The sequence below is a fragment of the Muscardinus avellanarius genome (assembly GCF_963383645.1).
Source record: "Muscardinus avellanarius genome assembly, chromosome: 3".
NCBI classification, from domain to species: Eukaryota; Metazoa; Chordata; class Mammalia; order Rodentia; family Gliridae; genus Muscardinus; species Muscardinus avellanarius.
Window position 1 is genome coordinate 88,720,708 of NC_137788.1, and position 22,920 is coordinate 88,743,627.

A 22,920-nucleotide genomic window follows, 5' to 3' on the forward strand; every position below is an offset into this window, starting at 1 on the left:
TGGGGAAGCAACTTCTAAGCTACAGCCCCTGCACTATTTTTATATTTTTAATTTGAAACAGGGTCTCACTAAGTTGCAGAGGGCCTCACTAAGTAGCTGAGGCTGTCTGCGAACCACAATCCTCTGGTCTCAGCCTCCCAAATGCTGGGATTACAAGCATGCGCCACCATGCCCGGTTAATTCTGATTTCTTTCTTTTTTTAGATTTAAATTTTATTTATTAGTGCATTGTATTTCTACATCATAATGGGGTAAAAAAAAAAAAAACTTGTGTAGACATAAATGCACACATCACCCAGACAGCCCCCACCTAGTCCCCACTTCACTTCCTCCTCATCCCTCCCTCCCATGCTTAGTTTAGTGGTTGACTTCGATATGAATAAGTACATGATGCACTTTAAAGCATTTCCCTCTCCCCACCTCCCATCCCACAGTTAGGTTGTATTATTTGCTCCTCTATAGGATCTCTTTTTTCACCTGGAGTTCCTCCTCTGATCCCATTCACCCTAGCTTTCACATATTAGGGAAAGCATCTGATTCCTTACTTTTTGTGACTGACTAATCTCACTTAGCATAATGTCCTCAGGATCCATTCATTTCCCTGAAAATACTGCTATTGTATTTTTTTTATGGCTGAGTAAAATTCCATTGTGTACATATCCCACAGTTTTGTAATCCATTCATCTGTTGATGGACATCTTGGCTGCTTCCATAGTTTGGCAATGGTGAATTGTGCAGCTATGAACATAGATACACATTTATTAGTTTGGTAGTTTGGTTTCCATTCTTTTGGGTAGATACCCAGAAGTGGTATTGCTGGATTGAATGGTAGATTTGTTCCCATTCTTCTGAGGATTCTCCATACTGTTTTCCAAAGTGGTTGCACTAATTTGCAATCCCACCAACAATGTTTTAGAGTTCCCAATTCTCCACATCCTTACCAGCATTTGTTATTGTTCATGTTTTGAATGATTGCCATTCTAGTTGGAGTTAGGTGAAATCTCAGGGTAGTTTTGATTTGCATCTCTCTGATTGCCAATGATATTTAGCATTTTTTCACACATTTATTGACCATTTGAATTTCTTCTTTCATGGAGTGTCTATTTAGTTCCCTTGCCTATTTTTTGATTGGATCATTTTTTTTTTAGTTTTGAGTTTCTTGAGTTCTCTATATATTCTAGATATTAGTCCTCTATCAGAGGGGTAGGTGGCAAAAAATCTTCTCCCATTCTGTTGGCTCTTGATTGAGGTTCTTGACAGTTTCCTTTGATGAACAGAAGCTCTTCAATTTCATGAAATCCCATGCATTGATTCACCTTTTGGTTTGTTGTGCCTTTGGGGTCTTGTTGAGAAAGTTTTTATCTGTGCCTGTGTGTTGCAGTGTTGGACCTATGCCCTCTTTGAGGAGCCTTAAGCTCTCTGGTCTAATTTCCAAGTCTTTGATACATCTTGAATTGATTCTTGTGCAGGGTGAGTAAGTGGGATTAATTTCCAGTTTTTTGCATATGGTTAACCAGTTTTGTTAACACCATTTGTTGAAGAGGCTATCTTTTTTCCAGTGTATGTTTTTGACCCCTTTGTCAAATCAATTGGCTGAAAGTGTGTGGACTTGTTTCTGGGACTTCTACTCCATTAGTCTATATATGCCCATTTTACTGCTTGACACGTGGAAAGTTCTCCATAAAGATGCATTGGAACTAAGATAGCTGAAGATTTCATGATGATTTTAGGGATAGCCAATGTAGAAAATAATATCCATACTCTTTCAGATACTTTGTATTGTGAGCTTAATTGCCAAAACCAAAATAGACCTGGGAAACGTAAATTTCTGGTTTTAGAAATGTAAAAAATTTCAGTTACAAAATTTTAAGATGTGAGAAATCTAACTTGAAAGCAATTCATGTAAAAAAAAATTGGAGTTTATGTAGACATAAAATCAATGGAAACTAAAAATGTTAAACTGCCAAACATGCACCAGATCATTATTAATAATAACAGAACTTATTGAGATATATGTATTAGGTCATTCCGTTCTTATTATTACACAGAGATATCAATAGTTTGCAGATTAGAAGAGTTAGGCTAATTTGCTTTTTTGAAGACATACAGTGTCTGAGCTAGCTTTCAGATATTGAATCTAACATACTAAATCCTGGTCTACCAGTGTATAATATGGATTTGGGGCATGATGTGGAATTCAAAGCAAGGTGGGAAAGGCTTGTGGAAGGCATGCTGTAGTAAAGGTGCATATTTTTAAAATATTGGTACTCTGAAGGATTCCAGAGAAAGGACTGATATTGTATAACAAACAGTTGATAGAACGAAGAAATTCAGCTTTGAGAAAAGAAAATTTAACATTGAACAATACTGGCTGCCATCAAATATTAAAGGTCTAACATTTAGGTCATACTGTCAGGTAGTTGGTTCATTGGTGATGGGAAGAAGTTCAAGTTTAATATGTGTCCCTTGTTCTGCACACTTAGATATGTCCAAGATAAGATTCCTTCAAAAAGTGACACAATTCTTATTTTATTTCACTTTTTTTGTTTCTTTTTTGGTGGTACTAGGGTCCCTGGAAACCCTTCTACCTCTGGACTACACTCCCAGACCTATTTTATACTTTTTTTATTTGGAAACAGGGTCTCTTAAGCCAGCATGGCTAGCTTCGAACCTGCGCAATCCTCCTGTCTCAGCCTCCCAAGCGCGGAGATTACAAGCGTGCGCCACCACACCCGGCCACATTTCTTATTACTAGAGGAGTTTCTGTCATAGGCATTTTAAACTTATCTTACTATATAAAAAGCTATTTTCTTATTTAAAATGTTACTTCTTTTTACAATATTAAGGCTTTTTTGCTTTTCACCAACCTTTTCATGAGTGGTCTCTCTTTATGGCAAAAAACGCTATGGAAATATACACAGAAGCCAATCCTGGCCTCTACTGCTCGACCCTTAAATTTGCTTAAGATAAAACTCCAGGTTTCTAATTTATTCATAGATTCTGGGCCTGTGGATTTCCTGGTTCTAATTTGACTTTTGATGAACATTCAGACTTCTTTCTCTGACTTGTGTTTTTAGTTCACTAGCTTATCCTGGTCCGAGCTCAATAGACTTATTTAATTTTAGCATATTCCCTGCCTACAGGTAAAAGGTAACCCGTTTTCATGGGAACTTACTTATCTGCTCTCCACTCACAAGATACTCAGAAGTCGAGCTAGATTTCCACTATCTTATTTTCCAGAGCTCATTAGAAATCCTTGGACTTGACACTGATCCTAGGAATTAAAGGTCAAACAATTGTCAATGTGTAAGTGTAGGAAAGAGAAAAATATTTTTGTAGCAAATTTTAAAAAATACATTTACTGAAACATTGAAAGAGTAGAAAGTAAGCCAACTAGGCCAGGCGTGGTGGGGCATGCTTGTAATCCCCGCGCTTGGGAGGCAGAGACAGGAGGATCGCTCAGGTTCGAAGCCAGCCGCGCGTGCTGGCTTAGGAGACCCTGTTTCCAAATAAAAATGTAAAAATAGGTCTGGGAGTGTAGCCCAGAGGTAGAAGGGCTTCCAGAAACCCCAGTACCACAAAAAAAGAGAAAGTAAGCCAACTAGTGTGTGTTTGTGTGTGTGTGTGTGTGTGTGTGTGCGTGTGTGTGTGTTACTAGGAATTAAACCTAGGGGCATTCTACCTCTGAGCTACATGCCTAAACATTTTATTTTTTTATTTTTTTGCTTTGAAACAGGGTCTTACTAGGTTACCGAGAGTCTTGATAAGTTGCTGACACTGCCCTTAAATCTGCAATTCTCCTGCTGTTCTCAGCCTTCCTAATATAGAAATTATAGGCATGTGTGACCACATGAGGCTTGATGTATGTCATATTAAAAATAGCTTTTACAGTTTAAAAATCATGATCTTCTGTCTGCTTCTGTTCAAGACATAGTTTGAGTTTCCAATGAACAACCTTACTTCTAACTTCTTCAGAGATGTAAATAGTCTAATTATAAATATTTATGCCGTGAATCAACAGGAACATATTCTAGTCGGACAGTACAAATATAAGCACTTAAATGAAAAGTCACAGGTAATCTACTTTCTTAACATTTATTTTCCATTCTATTTTCCTGTACCTGCCTCTCTGGATCTAATCTCCTGTTTACATTTAAATTTAAGGTAAAATTCTACAGACAAGCAAGGATCCTGTTCGAATAAATCCATTGAATCTATTCTACCCATTCTCAAGGCACTATTTTATAAACCCAGATATTTACCAAACACTTGTCATATCTACATATTAGTTCTGACCAACATGTCCTACTACCCCCTTACATACAAACTCATGTTTCTGCCTCCATGCCTTTGCCTCTCAAGTGTGGCCTTTCTAAAATAAATTTATGCACCTGCGTATTCTCTTCTAATTAATACTGAATCCAACAGTTTGGCTAGACCAGTCACTTTCCACGTACCATGGTATGAGCTTCATAATTAAGCAAGCTCACTTCAATCTTAGAAATTAATCCTAAAGAAATAATCATAGTTATAGATTTTTTGTGATTTAAAAATTTAGTAATGTCTCAAATGTCCAACAAAATTTAAAAAGTATGCCTATGTATATCAACAATGGTCTGTATAGAAGACAACTTTTTGGATATTTTTTTGTATTTGCCAAGTTTTGTATATTTAACTGTCATAAAATTAAGGTGTTTAACAAATAAAAAAGTATAAGCAGCCTAGAGAGTAAATCATTAAAATTTTTGCTGTTTTTTTTTTTTTTTTTTTGTCCCAGAACACCATCTTAATGAAGTTAAGTTCAAACACCCAGCCTTCAATGGATCCAACAATTTGCAAAGCTCTTTGCTTGGCTTCAGGAAAACAATGGGCTATCTGTGTCTAGCCAGATGTATGGTTATGATTACAATGTCATCTCCTCTTAAAAGAGAGCCTACTTAAACCAGATAAAAGGCCCTTCACAAGTATGCCCTAAATAAGTGGATAAAACTGTTTTGAAGCTGTTTTGGCAATTGATGCTACATTACATTCTGTCACATATTTTAGGCAGGCTCAGAAAAATGTGAGAAAAAGAAAACACTGAATATAAAAACAGGATTTAAGCTTAGCAAAATTCCTATTTTAAAATAATAATTATCGAAAATATGACTAACCTTCTATGCACATCTTCAAGTGGCTTACACTCTAAAGGGGGGTGCCAATATGCATACAAGCCATTGCATGAAAATGAGACAGGTGTTAGCATAAAGGATAGAAATAGATACAAAATGCTCCAGGAAGAGAGAGTGACTAACTCCAAGTGTAGGATCCCTTGTGTATTTCTTTTTCTTGTTTTTTTGTCATTGAATTATCATGTAATGACCAGAGAAAAGCTTCACCTTATAATTCTGGTTAGGTTATAAAATGCATAGTGAATAGTCTCCCATTAAAAGATGTAGAATAGCAACCCAAGGAAATGGAAACATCACAGTTTTTAAATTTTACCAAGACCTCCAAGTAGTGGTTTTGAATCCACTGCTTCCTATCCTTATTGGTTAGTAATACTTCAGATTAAGAAGCTTTAAGTTTATAATTCATGATATAAAGATGTAACTGTCTCAAATTACAGAAAAATCTACAGGTAGTATCTTAGTCCATTAACAGTTTTACAAACTGAGTAGTTTATAAACAACAGGATTTTATTTCTCACAGTTCTGGAGATTAGAAAGTCCAAAATCAAAGCAAGGGCAGAGCCAGTGTCTGGTAAAGATAATTTCCTGGCTCATACAAGACACCTTCTCTCCACATCCTCATGCACTGGGGGAGGCAAACAGGTCTTTTGGCCCCTTGTATTTGGGTGCTAATCCCATCCATGGAGGCTCTGACCTCGAAACCTAATCACCACCCAAAGGCCAAGCCTCTTAAGACCATCACCTTAGAGGTTAGGTTATAATATGTGAATTTGGAGTTGGAGGCTGAGGACAAAAACAGTCAGACCATAGTAACAGGCAGTTTGTGTTTCTTCTTTAAAACTCTTTTATCAGCACTTCGATTCTTTTGTGTTGGGAAGAATGGTCTGTTTTTCTTGTTGAAAGTCTAAGAAGGTAAAGGAGATCCCTCGTATGAGTGCAGGGATGCACATGGCAGGCAGAGGACTGGAAAGTGCAAGTCTCCCATGAAGGCTAGAACCTGATGGGCTGCTGGATTGCTTCCTGCAAATCATCTTCTCAAATGGGATTATTATCACATGAAGTAAATGACTAGTAAGCCAAATGAATGAATGAATTGTGTGGATTTAGGTAGCTTCCTCATTGTTTGTACCATGTGCAAAACATGTGTTTTGAGCCTCTCTGCTGTTCTGACATGGGTTCTTTTCAACTAGTGCTATCTTAATCTTACCCATAGTAATGTAATGGAACCCAGGGAAAAACTGCAGTCCTCAGCATGTACTCTTCTTCACCTTTTCAGATTTCCTTTGCTTCTGCTCACAGTATTTTATTTTGAAGAATTAATTTTCCAGAATTCAGTGTAACGCCACATTGCAAGCCTCTGCTGGTTGCTTTTTGGGAATAGTAGTCTCTAAATCATAAGGAAGATCAGATAGTTCCCAAAAAGTATCATTTCCAAAGAAAAGGACTGGTCCTTCAATTTCCAGTTTATACGAATCTGATGTTTGAGCCTAGAACCATGCAGCTGAAGAGGTATTTTGTCAGGTGAAAATAATTTTTATGATTTCTGGTGACATGAATAAAAGCATGAATAAAGTATTAACTACATTTCTAACCTAATGAAAATTTAATGTTAATTCTAAGAAAAGATTGACAGTTCATAATTTTCAGTGTCATATATTTTTATTATATTTATTTGTTGTTCTGTTCTCACATGTATGCTTTTTGGAAAATAAACTAAGCTCTGTTACAATCCATTAGTCAGATTTTTTTTTTTACCCTAAAGCCAGAAATTATCATGTAGAAGTCAGTAGAAATCTATTAGTGATGTTAAAGAGGGAGAGAGCCTTCAGTCAATTTCTAAGTTGGATTAGGTAAAATTTGAATTTATTCCAACTTTCATGTGCTAGTCATAATAAATATATCTATAATTGGTACAAACAAAATATATTTTAAAAATATAACAATACTACCTTACATTTATTTGACTTTATAAATCATCTACAACTATCTATATAATTATCTATAAATTCTTGGTATAAACTGCTAATTGCCTATCTGGATATTTGAATTGTGATTGTGTTGGGTAAGGCACTATGCCAGCTTGAAAACATTTAGCCTCTGAGGCAGGTAGGTATATTTGCCCTATTTTTCGATGGATATGCCAATTTGTGAATAAAGAAGCTCAAAGTAAGAATGCAGGAATAAAATAGCAAAAACAGAAACAAAAACCTAAGCTCATGATGTATCATTGAATTTTATTATTTATTTATTTGTTTGTTTGTTTGTTTGTTTGGTGGTACTGGGTTTCCTGGAAACCCTTCTACTTCTGGGCTACACTCACAGACCCATTTTATATATTTTTTTTATTTGGAAACAAGGTCTCTTAAGCCAGCGTGGCTGGCTTCGAACCTGTGCGATCCTCCTGCCTCAGCTTTCCAAGCGTGGGGATTACAAGCAGGCACCACCACGCCTGGCGTATCATTGAATTTTTGTACCAACCCTGGACCAATGACTTTTGGCATTGTCTTATGAGAATAGCAAACTCTTGATTGCTTAAGCCACTTTTGTGTATGCATATCTTAATATAAAATTTATAAATACAATATATTGTATAAAATATACCTTATATTACATAAACATAATAAATTTTATAACATATAAAATTATAGAATGCATGCATGCATGTACATCTTCTATTATAGACACATATATATGCATATATGTATTCTCTATTTTTAAAAACAATGAAAAACTGATATAGATCAAAATTAAAAAGAAAACAAAACCACAGAAAGACATGTGAGCATAAAAGCTACCTTTTGCTGTAGAGAAATTGTAAATATTGGAAATTCAAAACCTCTAGGTCAATAGTCTATAGGGAAATTAAGACAGACATAAAGCCAGTCAGGCTCCAAGTGGGGCTGACCCCTGTCAACATTCTCACTAACATAACTCAAGACAACTGACCACACAACATAGAGAAAGAAATATTTATTTGCTCACAGCTTTCTTGGAGATCCCAGGGGTAGTCCATGTGAGGCCAAGGTCAATGGCTCTCAGATCACAGTAGTGGGAAGCAGAGAAAGCAGAGGAGCTAGGATATTCAAAGACAAAAGCACAATCTCTAAAGCCACACCCCAGAAACCCACCTTCTCCAACCACACCCCATCAGCCTAAGTTACCTTTCAATCAATCCATTAGGTTGTATTTATCTAATGATGAAATTATAATCCTTCTGACTTAAACACATCAACTCTAAACATGAATACATGAGCACCTCCGGGGACATTCTATATCAATCCATAACATTCGATCCCTTGCCCCTGAAGAGCTCATGCCCATTTCAGACTTCAAAATGAATTTATTTTATCTCCCAGGGTTCCCAAAGCCTCAACAGTACCAAAATCACTCAAGAGTTCTAAAATCCAAAGTTTTCTCTGAGACTCAAGGTGAACTCTTAGCTGTGAGCCCCTGTAAAATAAAATAAAAATAAAAATAATAAAAATGAAAAAGCAATTTATAGACATCCAATGTGCATGGCAGAGAGTAAATATTTGCATCCCCAAAGGGAAGAATAGGATCATAGAAAGAAGAAATGGGGCCAAAACAGAATAAAAATCGAGCAAGGCAAATATTCAATTGTGCAGTCGCATTTCTGGCATCTGAGGCACACGGAGGTAGAATGTGATCTCCAAAGGGCCTGAAGAGCCCTGTGCCCATGGTCTGCTTGTTTGCAACAGACAGGATACTGGATCTTCTAGTCTGGCTCCATAGCTCCCAGCTTTCAGCTTTTCATCCTAGTTGTTCCATTTTTCTGGCATTTCTAAATCAAGGAATAGTATCCTTTTAGCCTTAGATTCACCCTCACTGCTTCACAAAATTTCCCCATTTGGCACTGCTTGTAGGAACTGCAGCCCTGTCACATATTGGTTGGCTTCCCAAGCCTTCCTTTGAAATTTGAGGAAAGACTTCATGATCCCTTTCTTTCAGAAAAACTAGCATTACGCGATCACCAAAATGGACCACGAACAGAAAAGACTCCTTGTTCAATCACTGCCACTAACTACCACTGGGCCCTTTTCAATCACTGCTGCTGGGCCTATGTCAATTCTTGACACTTCTAGGTGCTTTTTAACGAAGCCTGCCACCTCTGTGTCCCTGTTTTCATGGTTCTGCACTTGGGCCTGAGTTAACTCAACCACCTTCCTTTCTTTGTTCCTTTACAAAACATTCAACTTCCCTTCAGCCATCTTACTTTCTTTTGCAGTACCATCTCTCTGAGCCCCACGATTCCCTTTCCAAAATGCAAATCTAATGATATTGAACATTTTCCATACATTTATTGGCCATTTAAATTTCTTTTTTTGTGAAGTGTTTATTTAGTTCACTTACCCATTTTTTGGTTGGGTTATTTGTTTTCTTAGTGCTGAGTTTCTTGAGTTCCCTGTATATTATAGATATTGGTCCTCTATCAAAGAGTATTTGAAAAAAATTTTCTCCCATTCTGTCAATTCCCGAGGCTCCTGATAGTTTCCTTTGTTGTACAGAAGCTCTTTGGTTAAATGCAATTTCACATATTGATCCTCCTTTTAATTTCTTGTGCCTTTGAGGTCTTATTGAGAATGTTTTTGCCTATGCATACGTGTTGAAGTGTTGGACCTATGCCCTCTTCTAGGAGCTGCAAGATCTCTGGTCTGATTTCCAAGTCTTTGATCCTTGTTTAATTGACTCTTGTGCAGTGTGAAAAAATGAGGTTTATTTCCATTTTTCTGCATATGGTTAACCAGTTTTGCCAACTTTTTTCCAGTGTGTTTTTTTTTTTGTCCCTTTGTAAAAAATCAATTGGCTCTTAGTGTGAAGATTTGTTTCTGAGTCTTCTATTCTGCTTCATTGGTTTATGTGTCTGTCTTTGTGCCAGTAACATGTTGTTTTTTGTTTTGTTTTGTTTGTTTTTTTTAAACCATGGCTTTGTAGTATTGTTTGAAGCAGATATTGTTATGCTTCCTGCATGGTTCTTGTTGCTGAGAACTACTTTGGCTATTCTGGGGTTTTTGTTGTTCCAAATGCACCATTAGCAATCAGGGATGCACATAAAAACACCCTGAGATTTCACCTAACTCCAACGAGAATGGCAACCATTAAAAACACAAACGACAAATTCTGGCAAGAATGTAGAGACGTGAGAACTCTAATACATTGTTGATGGGATTGAAAATTAGTGCAAACACGTTGGAAAACAGTATGGAGGATCCTCAGAAGAATGAGAATGAACCTAACATACGATCCAGCAATACCACTTCTGTTTATTTACCCAAAAGAATGGAAATCAAACTGCCAAACTAATACATGTGTATCTATGTTCATGCTGCACAATTCACAATTGCCAAACTATGGAACCAGCTAAGATATCCATTAACAGATAAATGGATTACAAAACCGTGGGTTATGTACACAATGGAATTTTACTTGGACATAAAGAAAAACACAATTACATAATTTACAGGCAAATGGATGGAACTGGAGAACATTATGCTAAGTAAGATTAGTCAGCCACAAAAAATAAGAAATTAGATGCACTCTTTAATATGCAAAATCTAGGAAAAAATGGGTCATAGGAGGAACTCTAGACAAGGAAGGAGAAACCATAGATGAGCAAATAAGGTGACCTAATTGAAGAGAATGAGAGGGGGAAAGAGCAAAATTCTCTTATGTACATGATGTACATTCACAAGCATACCAAAATCAATCACTAAGTCAAACGTGTGAAGGAGGGAAGGGGGACAGAATAGGGTTGGAATTAGGGAAGGACTAAATAAGTGATGTGTGCATGTATGCCTCTACTATCTTGTACTCCATTAAGATGTATGACTATAATGCACCAATTAAAATTATAAAAATAAAAATAGTGCTGCAAACTTAAAAAAATGAAAATCTATAAAGTTTCTCTGTTTTGCTTTTTATTCCTCAAATTTGATATACAACTGGCTGAATGTAGACATCAAAATCCATAATGCAGTTTAGATGCATTGCTTCTTTGAGGTTTCTGCCAACAGTTTAATAAATCCATAATCATTAAATGTGGCCGCACTCAAAGTTTCAGGCATGGGCAAAATGCCAATAAGTTCTTTTCCAGAATGTAACACGTGTAGCATCTACTTCATTTTCCTAAAGATTCTTTTTTGCCCGCACAAATCTCCTAAGAACAATCTCTACCTTCTACCTTTCTAGCTACATTCTGGCTCTCCCAATTTCCTCTCACAAATCAGTTTCAGAGATTCACAAAACACATAGTCAGACTTAGATATAGCAGCAACCTCACTTTTTCAGTACCAATTTTCTGTCTCAAATAGCATTCTCACTGATACAATTCAAAACTGACCACACAACTTAGTGTAGAAATATTTTTTGCTCATAGTTTTCTTGGAAATTCAGAGTTCAGTCCATGTGAGGCCAGGGTCTACGGATCCCAAAGGATGATGTCAATAAGCAGAGATGGATAGAACAAGGCTCAGTTCTCACATCATCGAAGCTAGAAGCAGAGAGAATGAAGAAGCAAGAGGATTCAAAGACTAAAGCACAATTCCTAAGACCACACCCCCCAGAGACCCACCTTCTCCAACCACACCCTACTGACCTAGGTTGCTCTTACTAAATCCATTAGACTGGGTTTATCTAGTAATGAAATTACAAACCTCATGACTTAATTACATCAACTCTGAATATTAATACATGAGCTCTTAAGGGGACATTCTGTATCTATCCATAACACTTCCTCACCTCATCCCAATAATCTGGGACTACAGGAAGGTACATTCTCAGATAAAGGTCAACCAGAAAGAGAACCATGAAATTGTGATCCTATTTTAAATCTCCTAGTCAGGAAATCTCAACCAGGCGTGGTGGCACACACTTGTAATCCAAGCCCTCAGGAGACAGAGACCGGGGGATTGCTGTTTGTGGACAGACTCAGCTACTTAGTGAGACCCTTCACAACTCAGTAAAACCCTGTTTCAAAAATAAATAAATAAAAATAATCTAATCAGGAAATCTCCACTTGAATTTAGGTTACAATTATTTAAGACTGATAATGTTGGTCATCAGAAGCATCTGAAACTCCACTGTAGCAGAATTTACCTTAAACATAAATGTCTTACTATATACAAGCACAACTATTTAATTATGACCAATATATTAAAAAACAATCAAGCTTGAAAAAGTTGAAGGCAAAAACCAGCAAAAAACAAACAAAAAATCCTTAGGATTTCAAATAGAGTTATCAGAAGCAAATCATAAAATGCCTATATTTAATTATCAGAAAAAATAGAAAGATCATAAGAAGATTGGAACAAAAGGGAAAGCTGTCATTTTCTGACAGTATAAAGAAACCACATGGGCGCCCCCCGGAAGGGCCTGGATGCCTGGACCGCCAGGCCCCGGCCCTGGGTGGGGGGCACGCATGGAGCCCGCCAACACCCCCAGAAACGGCCCAGAGGCCCAGGCTGCAAAGCCCCGGGCCCCGGGCGGAGGTTGGGCCTGGCCTACCACCAGGAAGGCATGGTGCTGGGCAGGTGGCCAACCCCGAGTCCCTGGAGGCCTGGTACCAAACAGGAGGCCCAGCCACAAGGTACAGAGGAACGAACCCAGTACTGCTGTGCTGGGCCAGGCCATGGTGCGCTTAGAACAGCAAATTCTGCTCTGCGTGATGAAGCTGTTGGACTCACTTCTTGGAAGGGAGGAAAGAAAAAATTCATTGTTACCTGATCCCACAACCTCCTCAAACCACACATACTGTCTTCTCTTATTTAAGGGGGAAAAAAGGAAAAGAGAAATTAAAAAAATATTGGAGAGGGGCCAAGATGGCCACGGTGGCAGCCAGGATACTGGAGATGCAGAAAAACAGATCCAACTGAACTGGAACTTTTGGAAAAATTCCCCGTGAAGGAGGACTGCTTCTTCTCTACATCATTGAGAATCCTGGACATTACCTGTAAGGAGAGAGTCTAGCGGAGACCTAGGAGGAAGGAGGTGTTGGCAGCGGTGGCCGGAATGGCAGTGGAGGCTTGTATTTGGGAGAGGCAGAAATCTGATCCAACCCACTCTGATCTTCTGAAGAAATTACCCCAAAGATCGAATGCTACCGTCACACATGCTTAGGAACACTGGACAGCATGCAATGTGGGAAAAGAGCTTGGGGAAGATTTGAAATGGTGGAGGCAGAGCAATGGCAGCAGCAAGTACTCAGAGGAGGCAGAGATCTGATGCAATACACCTGGAACTTTTGAAGAAATAACCCCAGAAGCAGAATACTACCACCACGCATGCTCGGGAATGTGGGACAACCTGCTGGGTGAAGAGGGTGCTCAGATCGAAGCCTGCCAAGGGGTGAGGCTGGTGACGGGGACAGCAAAGCCAGGATTGGAGCCTGCCATGAGGCAAAGCTAGTGCTGGGGTCTCCAAGGCTGAGATCAGAGCCTGATGAGGGGTGAGGCCAGTGCCAGGGCCAGCAAGGCTGGGATCGGAGCCTGCTGTGAAGCAAGGCCGGTGCTGGGGCCTCTAGGGCTGGTATCAGAGCCTGCTGAGGGGTTAGGTCAGTGCAAGGGCCAGCAGAGCCAGGATCAGAGCCTGTTGTGAGGCAAGGCTGGTGCTGGGGCCTCCAAGGCCAGGATCGGAGACTGCCCAGGGGTTAGGCCAGTGCCAGGGCCAGTGAGGCTGGGGTTGTAGCCTGCCGTGAGGCAAGGCTGGTGATGAGGCTTCCAAGGCCGGGATTGGAGCCTGCCAAGGGGTTAGGCCAGTGCTGGGGCCAGCAAGGCCGGGATCGGAGCCTGCTATGAAGCAAGACCAGTGCTGGGGCCTCCAAGGCTGGGATCGGAGCCTGCCATGAGGCAAGGACGGAGCTGGGACTTCTGAGACCAGGATAGGAGCCTGCCAAGGGGTTAGGCTGGTGCCAGGGTCAGAGAGGCCAGTATCGAAGCCTGCCGTGAGGTAAGGCCAGTGCTGGGGCCTCCGAGGCTGGGATCGGAGCCAGCTGAGGGGTTACTTCTGTGCGGGGGCCAGTGAGGCCAGGTTCGGCCCATGAGGCAAGGCCGGTGCTGGAACCAGCGAGGTCGGGATCAGAGTCCTCTGGGTGGCCAGGCCACTACTGGGTCCCACTCTTGACGAAGAGTGGGATCAGAACTTGCAATGCGGCATGCACAGAGAAATAGCACAGAAAATAAAAACCAGATGCATCCCCTAATTAGCAAAAGCTAGGAGGAAAGGGGTAACAGGAGGAGGTCAGGTTGTAGAAAGGGCCCTATTGAGAAGCAATTATGGTGACCAATCAGAGGGGATGGGATGGGGGAGGATGGAACCTCTTTAAACTCAGGAGGTACGTAAACAAATATATCAAAGATAATCACCAATCAAGCATGGGATCAAGGGAGGGGGAGGAAATGGGATGAGGATTGGATGAGGGCTAGTTGGATAATATGTGCTTGTATATCCTCTCAAGTCTTGTATTCCAATGTGATGTATGATTACAATGCACCAATAAAAATAATTAAAAAAAGAAACCACACATAATTCATGAGAATTAATAGCAAAATCATTGGACAAAAAAATCAATAAACAGCGATAACTTGATTTTTTTTTAATACCCAGGATTAAATTCAGGAAAATTCTACCTCTGAGCTACACTCTCAGATATTTTTATTTTGAAACAGAATCTCACGAAGTAGCTCAGGGTCTCACTAAATTTTAAAGGCTGTCTTCAAGCCTGCAATCATGTCTCTGTCTCCTAAGTACTAGGATTACAGGAGATATAATTTGTATTTTTTTAAATAATAAAAAATGGAAAATAGTACAATGTACACCAACAATATCAAACACATAAATTTAAAAAGAAACAATTTATAAAACCACTGTTGAAAAATATTAAAGAAAACACAAATATATTGAAAGATATACTATGTCCATAGACTGGAACACTCAATATTATACAAACAAAATCTCTTCAAAATGATCAAATCTATTCAAAGATATTTTAATAAATATCCTTCTCATATATTTTATTGCTGTTTGTAATCTTGATTGAACTTGACAAGTTCATTCTAAAATTTGCAAAAAATAACATTGCAGCAGAATAACAGAAGAAATTTGCCTTATATAAAGATTTACTTATTATAATGAGGTATAATAAACAATCATGTTATTGGTGATTGGTCAGATAAAACATAAAAATGGAATATAATATAATTTTTAGAAAGAAACTCATGTATATATGGACATACGCTCTATGTAAAAGTTAAGGGGAAAATTTCTTTTTCACTATTCAATCTTATGACATTTGAGTAACTTGTGTAAAAATAAATATTTATACTTATCTCAAAAATATACATCACACAGAAAATTAATTCAAGGAGTGTTATAAGCCTGATTATTAGAGGTTTTATAGTATCATTATCAGTTTCTTCACAATTCAGAGCAAAATAAAAAACTGTTTAAACAGTATACAAAAAGCCATGACCATAAAGGAAAAATTTAACCAGTTGGACTTCTTTAGATTTAGAACTTGTATTTCTTGCCCTAAATACTCAGGAGTTAATGTTATTGTAATAACATTGTTATTGTAATAATAATCTCTTTTTAATTTTTATTGGTGCATTGTAGTCATACATCTTAATGGAGTACAAAATGATAGAGGCATACATGCATACATCACTCAGTTAGCCCTTACCCAATTTCCACCCCATTTCCTTCCCCCTCCCTCCTTCTCATGTTTTACTAAGTGATTGAATTTCATATATTTGTGAATATACATTAGGGAATTTCTCTCTTCCCTCCTCTCATCCCCCTCAGTTAGGTTGCCTTATTTGCTCATCTATAGTTTCTCCTTTGTTTAGAGTTCCTCCAATGACTCATTTTTTTTTTACCCTAGCATCCACATATTAGGGAGAGCATTCAATTTCTTATTTTTTTGTAACTGACTAATCTCACTTATCATAATGTTCTCCAGTTCCATTCATTTCCCTGTAAATGATATATTTTTTCTTCTTTATTAGTGAGTAAAATTTCATTGTGTACATATCCCATATTTTGTAATCCACTCATCTGTTGATGGACATCTTGGCTGATTCCATTTGGTCAACTGTGAATTGTTTTGTCTTATCTACAATTGTATACAGATGCTTATATTTTATAGTTTTAAAATTAGAATAAAATATAAAAGCTCAAATTTATCTTTTTAGACAGTTATTCTTAAATATTTTGGGATCAACGGTGACAATTATATCAGTGTGCTAATAAGCCAGAGTGCTAAAAAAATTGGGGCCATTTTCTAGAGTTCCAGTGTGTATACTAGAGGGGAAGAAAGAGATCAGTGAAGATAAGGAGAGATATAGAGACAGCGAGATAGTTTAAATGACAAGTAGTCACAACACACAATTATACCAGAGAGTATTATCTAAATTCACCCTAATTAAAAAAAGTATAATGAGAGTGTTCAAATGAGTTTATTTTCTTGGTAGATATAAATTTATTTACTTATAAAGAAAGCGAAAGTTTGGCAAGTAAACCTGCATATGATCGGGTAACATTAAAATGTTATTGCTAACTGTGCCACGTGCTCAAGTTTGTTTTAGATAATCACTCTGGCAGTAGAGAGAGAAGATCATACACAGGCAAAGCTGGAGGCACTTAGCAGGGTTAACAGAAGTTGGTGGTATTCTCAGTTGGGAGTATTTAGGATATTTGTAATTGTGAAATAAATGAGAAAATACCTCAAGAAATTAGCGAGAATCAGGGGGAGGTAAAAGGCAAATGACAAAAGGGTCTTTGATGGCTGGATGAAATTCATATTTAATTTTATATTTAATTTTTTTAGGTTTTACATAAAAAGAATAATATTGAGGGAAGATAGGTCATGCATAAAGATGTGGAATATATTCAAAGGATATTTCTACCAGCAACTCTATGTCAGTTTAACGAGAGAGAGAATTGGGTATCATTAGTGATACATAAGATTTGAAGGCTTGCTAACAGCGAGAACAGAGTAAAGCCAAGATTCTGACAATCATTTTGTTTTTATAGACAACATCATGTACTCCCTTCTGTCATATTATTTATATTTGAGGTCTTCAAAATAAGAAATGGGTACTATGCTAGGTGAATTAAGATTTCTCTGTTGCATAATTGCAAAAGCACCATTTTGTTTTTAATCCTCGACTGTCATATGAATTCCTTTCTGCACCTGGTCTACCTGAGAAAACACCTGCTGAAGACACCATGGTGTTCTTCTTTCTATCCTTCTCATTGACAGCAACTTTCTTACTTTATAAAAGATATATGATTTCAGCCATTTTGATCCTTGTGGTGGTATATTCAATCTCAAAATCTATTCTGTAATTTAATACATTGAATGTTGAAAAACTGACTTTAATTAGGGTAAATTTGATCTCCTCGGGTGGAGATATTTTGGTAAAATTGGTAATTTAAGAATAACAACTTTCAGCCATAGAAATCATCAGTGAACTTATTTGTAATAATTCTCATTTTCATATGTGTGTGTGTGTATACTTTTACTGGTGCATTGTAGTCTCGCATCATAATGTAGTTCACAGTGATGGTAACACACACACACAGCACTTGATGAGCTTCTTCCTGGCTCCCTCCCCACTCCATTCCTCTGCCCATACATGATATTGAGATTGGGTTTAGTATTCTCACATATGTATATGTCAATAGAAGTGATTTCTTCATTAGTTCCCCACATTCTCAGATCACCTCAGTCTTTCCACTGACGTTTCTCCTCCATTATCTAAAGCCCTTCTTGTATCCCAATTACTCATTAGTTTCCACATATGAGAGAAAACATATGACCCTTCACTTTCTGTTACTGGCTAATCTTATTTAACATAATGTTCTCCAAGTCTCTCCTTTTTCCCATAAATGACATAATTTTGTTGTTCTTCATTATTGCTGAGTAGAATTTCCTTGTGTGTATATCTCATAATTTTATAATCTACTCATTTGTTAAGGAACACCTAGGATGGTTCCATAACTGGGCTATTGTGAATTTTGCAGCTATAAACATAGATATGCATGCATCACTATAATATTCTGATGTCAGTCCCTTTGGAAAGATACCTAGCAGTGGTATAGTTTGATCATTTGGTAGATCCATTCCCAGTTTTCTGTGTAATCTCCATATGTCACAAATGTTAAAGTACATCGAGTGGTAGCACGTATAATGCCCTTGATTTAATCCCCTGTACTAAAAACACCTTAAGTGTTTATATTTCAAATACCTTAAGTGGTATTTGAAATAGAACTGGCAGCCAGGGGCAGTGCTGCATGCTTATAATCCTAGGACTTGAAAGGTTGAAACAGGAGGGCTGTAGGTTCAAGGACATCCTCAGCAACTTAGCAAGACCCTGTTTCAAATTTTAAAAAAATTTAAAATAGAACTGGGAGTATATCTCAGAGGTAGAATACCCCCTGAGTCCAATTTCCAGTACCAGGAAATAAGAGGGAGGAGGAGGAGGAGGAGGAAGAAGAGGAGGAGTAGGGAAGAAATATAGTTGGCATAAATGTATAAATGTTTACTTGTGGTTAATGGGAAAACTATAATTTGTAATTTTATAGTTACCCTCACATCATATAAATTTTACTTGATAAACAAAGTGTTTCTAAGTGGATGAACAAGGTTTCATTTCAAGTCATTTTTATGTCTTCATAACATATTTTTGTCACATTTCTAAGAAATTGAGGAAACCAATTACTTTAATGTCTAATTAACAAGTTATTTTTCAATACAAGCAAAAATCTTTTTTTCCAGGTAAGTTTTAGAAACAATTGTCAAATTGCTTAAAGAAATATTTTGGACTCTTCGTTGGAAATTCCTTGAGCTTCTAAATGTGTTCAGAATAATTAATAATTTTGTGTTATTGAGTGTTCTATTTCATAACTGTGGTATTAATCTCCTAATATTAAGGTCTTTATTTTTTTCTCATTAAAATGTTTCAGCTTTTACTGTAGTGGTCTCATAAAATTTTAGGTTAATTCTTAAAAACTATATTTTATACCATCTATCTCAGTCAAAATTCTCACTACTATAATTCAAATAACTGGCCATACAATTAAGATGTAGAAAATTGTATTTACTCACAATTGAGATGTAGAAAATTGTATTTCTTGGAGATTTGGGGGTTTAGTTCATGTGAGGCTGGAGTCTGCAGAGCTCAGGTTATGGTAGGAAACAGAGAGAAGGAGAAAGCAAAGGTTCTGTTCTCATATCTTGAGAGCTGGAAGCAAGAGAAAGTAAGCAGCAAGAGCATGGAAGACAAAAGCACTGTCCCTTGGACCATACCCTGAGGGATCCACCATACCCCACTTGTCCAGGTTACTGCCCAGTAAACCCATTACAATGGATTCATCCACTGATGATATTACAACCCCTATGACTTAGTCACATCAACTCAGAATTAATACATGAGCTCTTTAGTGAAGATCCTATATTTAAACATAATGCCATTACAAATTAATACACCACCATCAATTCTTTGGGCTAAATTTTTATATTATTATTTCACCTTTTTACATTTTTAAGTTACAAAATCTTTAAATATTAATTTTAAAATTTGACATGTTGATTGATGACTTTTTTTTTTTGGTGGTACTGGGGTTCCTGGAAGCCCTTCTACCTCTGGGCTACACTCCCAGACCTATTTTTATATTTTTGAAACAGGGTCTCTTACGCCAGCGCAGCTGGCTTTGAACCTGCGCGATCCTCCTGTCTCCGCCTCCCAAGCGCGGGGATTACAAGCATGCGCCACCACGCCCGGCTTGATTGATGTATTCTAACTAAATAATTTAGTCAATGTGAAAACATATTTGTATACATATATTTATAAACTATATACAATCTACATATCATAAATTATATGTTTATATCTTCTATTTTCTCAAATGCTTTTTATTTTCTCTACCTGATATATTTTATCTTCCTCTTTTTGTTTCCTGCCATAAATGCTAATACCTTAGGATGTTCGAGATCTATTTGACTTCTTTATTTTTACTAATGTGCTACTTTTTAATCATGTTTCTTTTTCCATCTTTATATTTTCATCAGAATTCAATCTGCTGCAAAACTGATGCATTAAAATTTTAATTATGCAATGTTTAGATAGTTTCTTTTCAAATTTGAAAATCTAATTTCCTCAAAAAACCCCTCAAATTTAACTTTTATTTCCATGTGCAGAATGTGTTTGCTTTATTGCCATATCTAATATCTGGTATTCTTTTCAACCTGTTGCTGTCTGTTGTTTCTGTTGCTTCTGGATCATGTAAAATTATCTCATATCTTTTGTAGTTCTAAATTATTTCCTGGACAATTTTATTTGAAATTTTATCTTTAGATAAAGTTTGTGACTTAGAGTGCTACTATCTTCCTCAGGGAGGACCGATTTTCCTGTTCCCAGTTACTTGTAGGCATTTATAGTACAAGATCAAAACATGAGAACTCTCTGAGCTGCCTAGATGATCCTCAGAATAATATTTACCTGCTTCTTCCAGAATTCAGCTTCTGAGGTGTTTGCTCCAAACAAGGTGTGTATACTAGATCCTTGCTCTCGCCAGTTTCGGAGCTCAGCCTCAGCACCTCCATCTCCAAGACTCGGCTCCCAAAGCCCAGCTGCCTCTCGGCGGTTACTGGGAGCTCTGGTTCCCCTTAGGAAAATGCTCCTGGAGTCAGTACCTGCTGCTCACCTCTTTGTGATGTTACACTGTTACGGTCTAAAATGGTAATTCTCACTAATTTGTTGGATGGCCCATGCTATCGAGAGGACATTTTCTCCATTGTTTCTAACATTTTCCCCTGTTCTTATCAAACCTGTTCATCTGAATCACCTAGCTCACCAATATTGGAAACATCTCTATTTTATTTATATTATTAGTGGATGAAGGTAAGTATCAAATAATAATAGTATTTTGATTCCATTGAATAAATTTTTAAAAGTGATCTAACATATTGAATTAATATCAGTATTTATAATATGCCAAAATTTTATTATTCATATGTACTTAAGATTTAATATAAAATACTCAATGAAAAATATTAAGGGTATCTAAGAAGACATTTTCAAGAATAGCGACCAAAGTATTCTATTTCACATAATTTATGTTTGTGCAGTGTGAATTTCTTGGGAACAGTAGCTATGCTCACTTTTCTCTATAATGCTAGGTCTTGGTCTGGTATCATGCATAAATTAGTCTCTTAGTCTGTCACTACTATAATGAAACACTTGAGGCAGGATACCTTATAAAAAACAACGCTCTATTTGGACTCATGGTTCTTAGAGGTACAAGATCTAGGGGCTGATATGGTGATTTTTCTGACAGTGTCCCAAAGTAGCACAGAGCTTCACATGACAGAGACAGAGAACATGCATTAGGACATGTGTCTGTCTGCTCTTTCTATCTCTCTTATTAAGCCACCAAGACATACTTATCATGGCTCCATCTTAATGACCTTATCTAATCCTTAACACTTCCTCAAGGTCCCACCTCTAAACTCTATAATTAAATTAAATTCCTACCCACTTAATACTTCACAATGAGATTAAGTTTCAACACACAAAGCCTTTGGGAATGCTCAGACTATATCCCAACCATACCATCCCTCAACAAATATTCTTTGAGTTACTAAATTTTTATTTCATTCCAAATTTCATTGAGCACATATTGATGGATAAAGAGAATGCAGCTACTTACCTCTTATGTATGCACACGTTTGTGTCAATATGTGTGAATGTGTGTATTTGTGTGCATAATTTAGACTTTTGGAAATTATGTTATAATAATAAATAACTGGGCATAAATGGTAGGCAACATTATTTTCATTAAATCTAACCAGATTCCTTTCTAATCAATAAAACAGGTGGTTGCCATGTTCAAATGACATTAAGACCAAGGTGCCATCTGCTTTTCCTGAGATACTGGTTAATTTACTCTGATTAGCATGCCATTTTAAGCAACTTTCAAAGAACCCAGCACAGATTGAACAAATTGGAGAAATTTGTATAATGCGGCTTTTGCCATTTTATGACATTTTAAGGTTTAATATTTTCTCTGAATAATATTTACAAAGGCAAATAGATGCCTAAATTTTAAATGTCATATTAAAAGTGTTGATCCTCCCTATTTTGTGGTATATTAGGGGGTACTATCAATTTCTGTCAACTTTTATACAAATAAACTTTAGACTTTGTACCTATCCATGTTATTACTGTGTCTGAAGTAATGGCATCAATCTACCATGGGCAATAAATACGTATTCATAGACTGGGAAAGTAGAAAGCCAAGCCCAGGTACCGTGTGGCAGGGGTAGGATGTTCTTAGAGAACTCAATCACGAGAGTTTAGCTAGAAATAGAATAGAAGAAAAAGTCACAATTTATTCTGGGGGCAGAAAACTCAGGGAATAAAATTCAGAATCAGCAAGAGTTTATAAATGGAAGGGAAATTCACAAATAGTCTCCCTGAGTTGCTGAGGGCTTCACTAAGTTACTGGGACTGGCCTCAAATCTGTAATCCTCCTGTCTCAGCCTCTTAAGTACGGGGATTACAGGCATGCCCCACCATGATCGCCGTATTTTATGTTTTTTGAACTGCAGGGTTTCTTGTTGTAGCTCCTCAATTCTGCCATTGTGGTGCACGAAGCAGTTACAATTGATACAGAAAGAAATGAATGGACTGGTGTTCTAAAACTAATCTTTATACAAGCAAGCTGATTTTGGC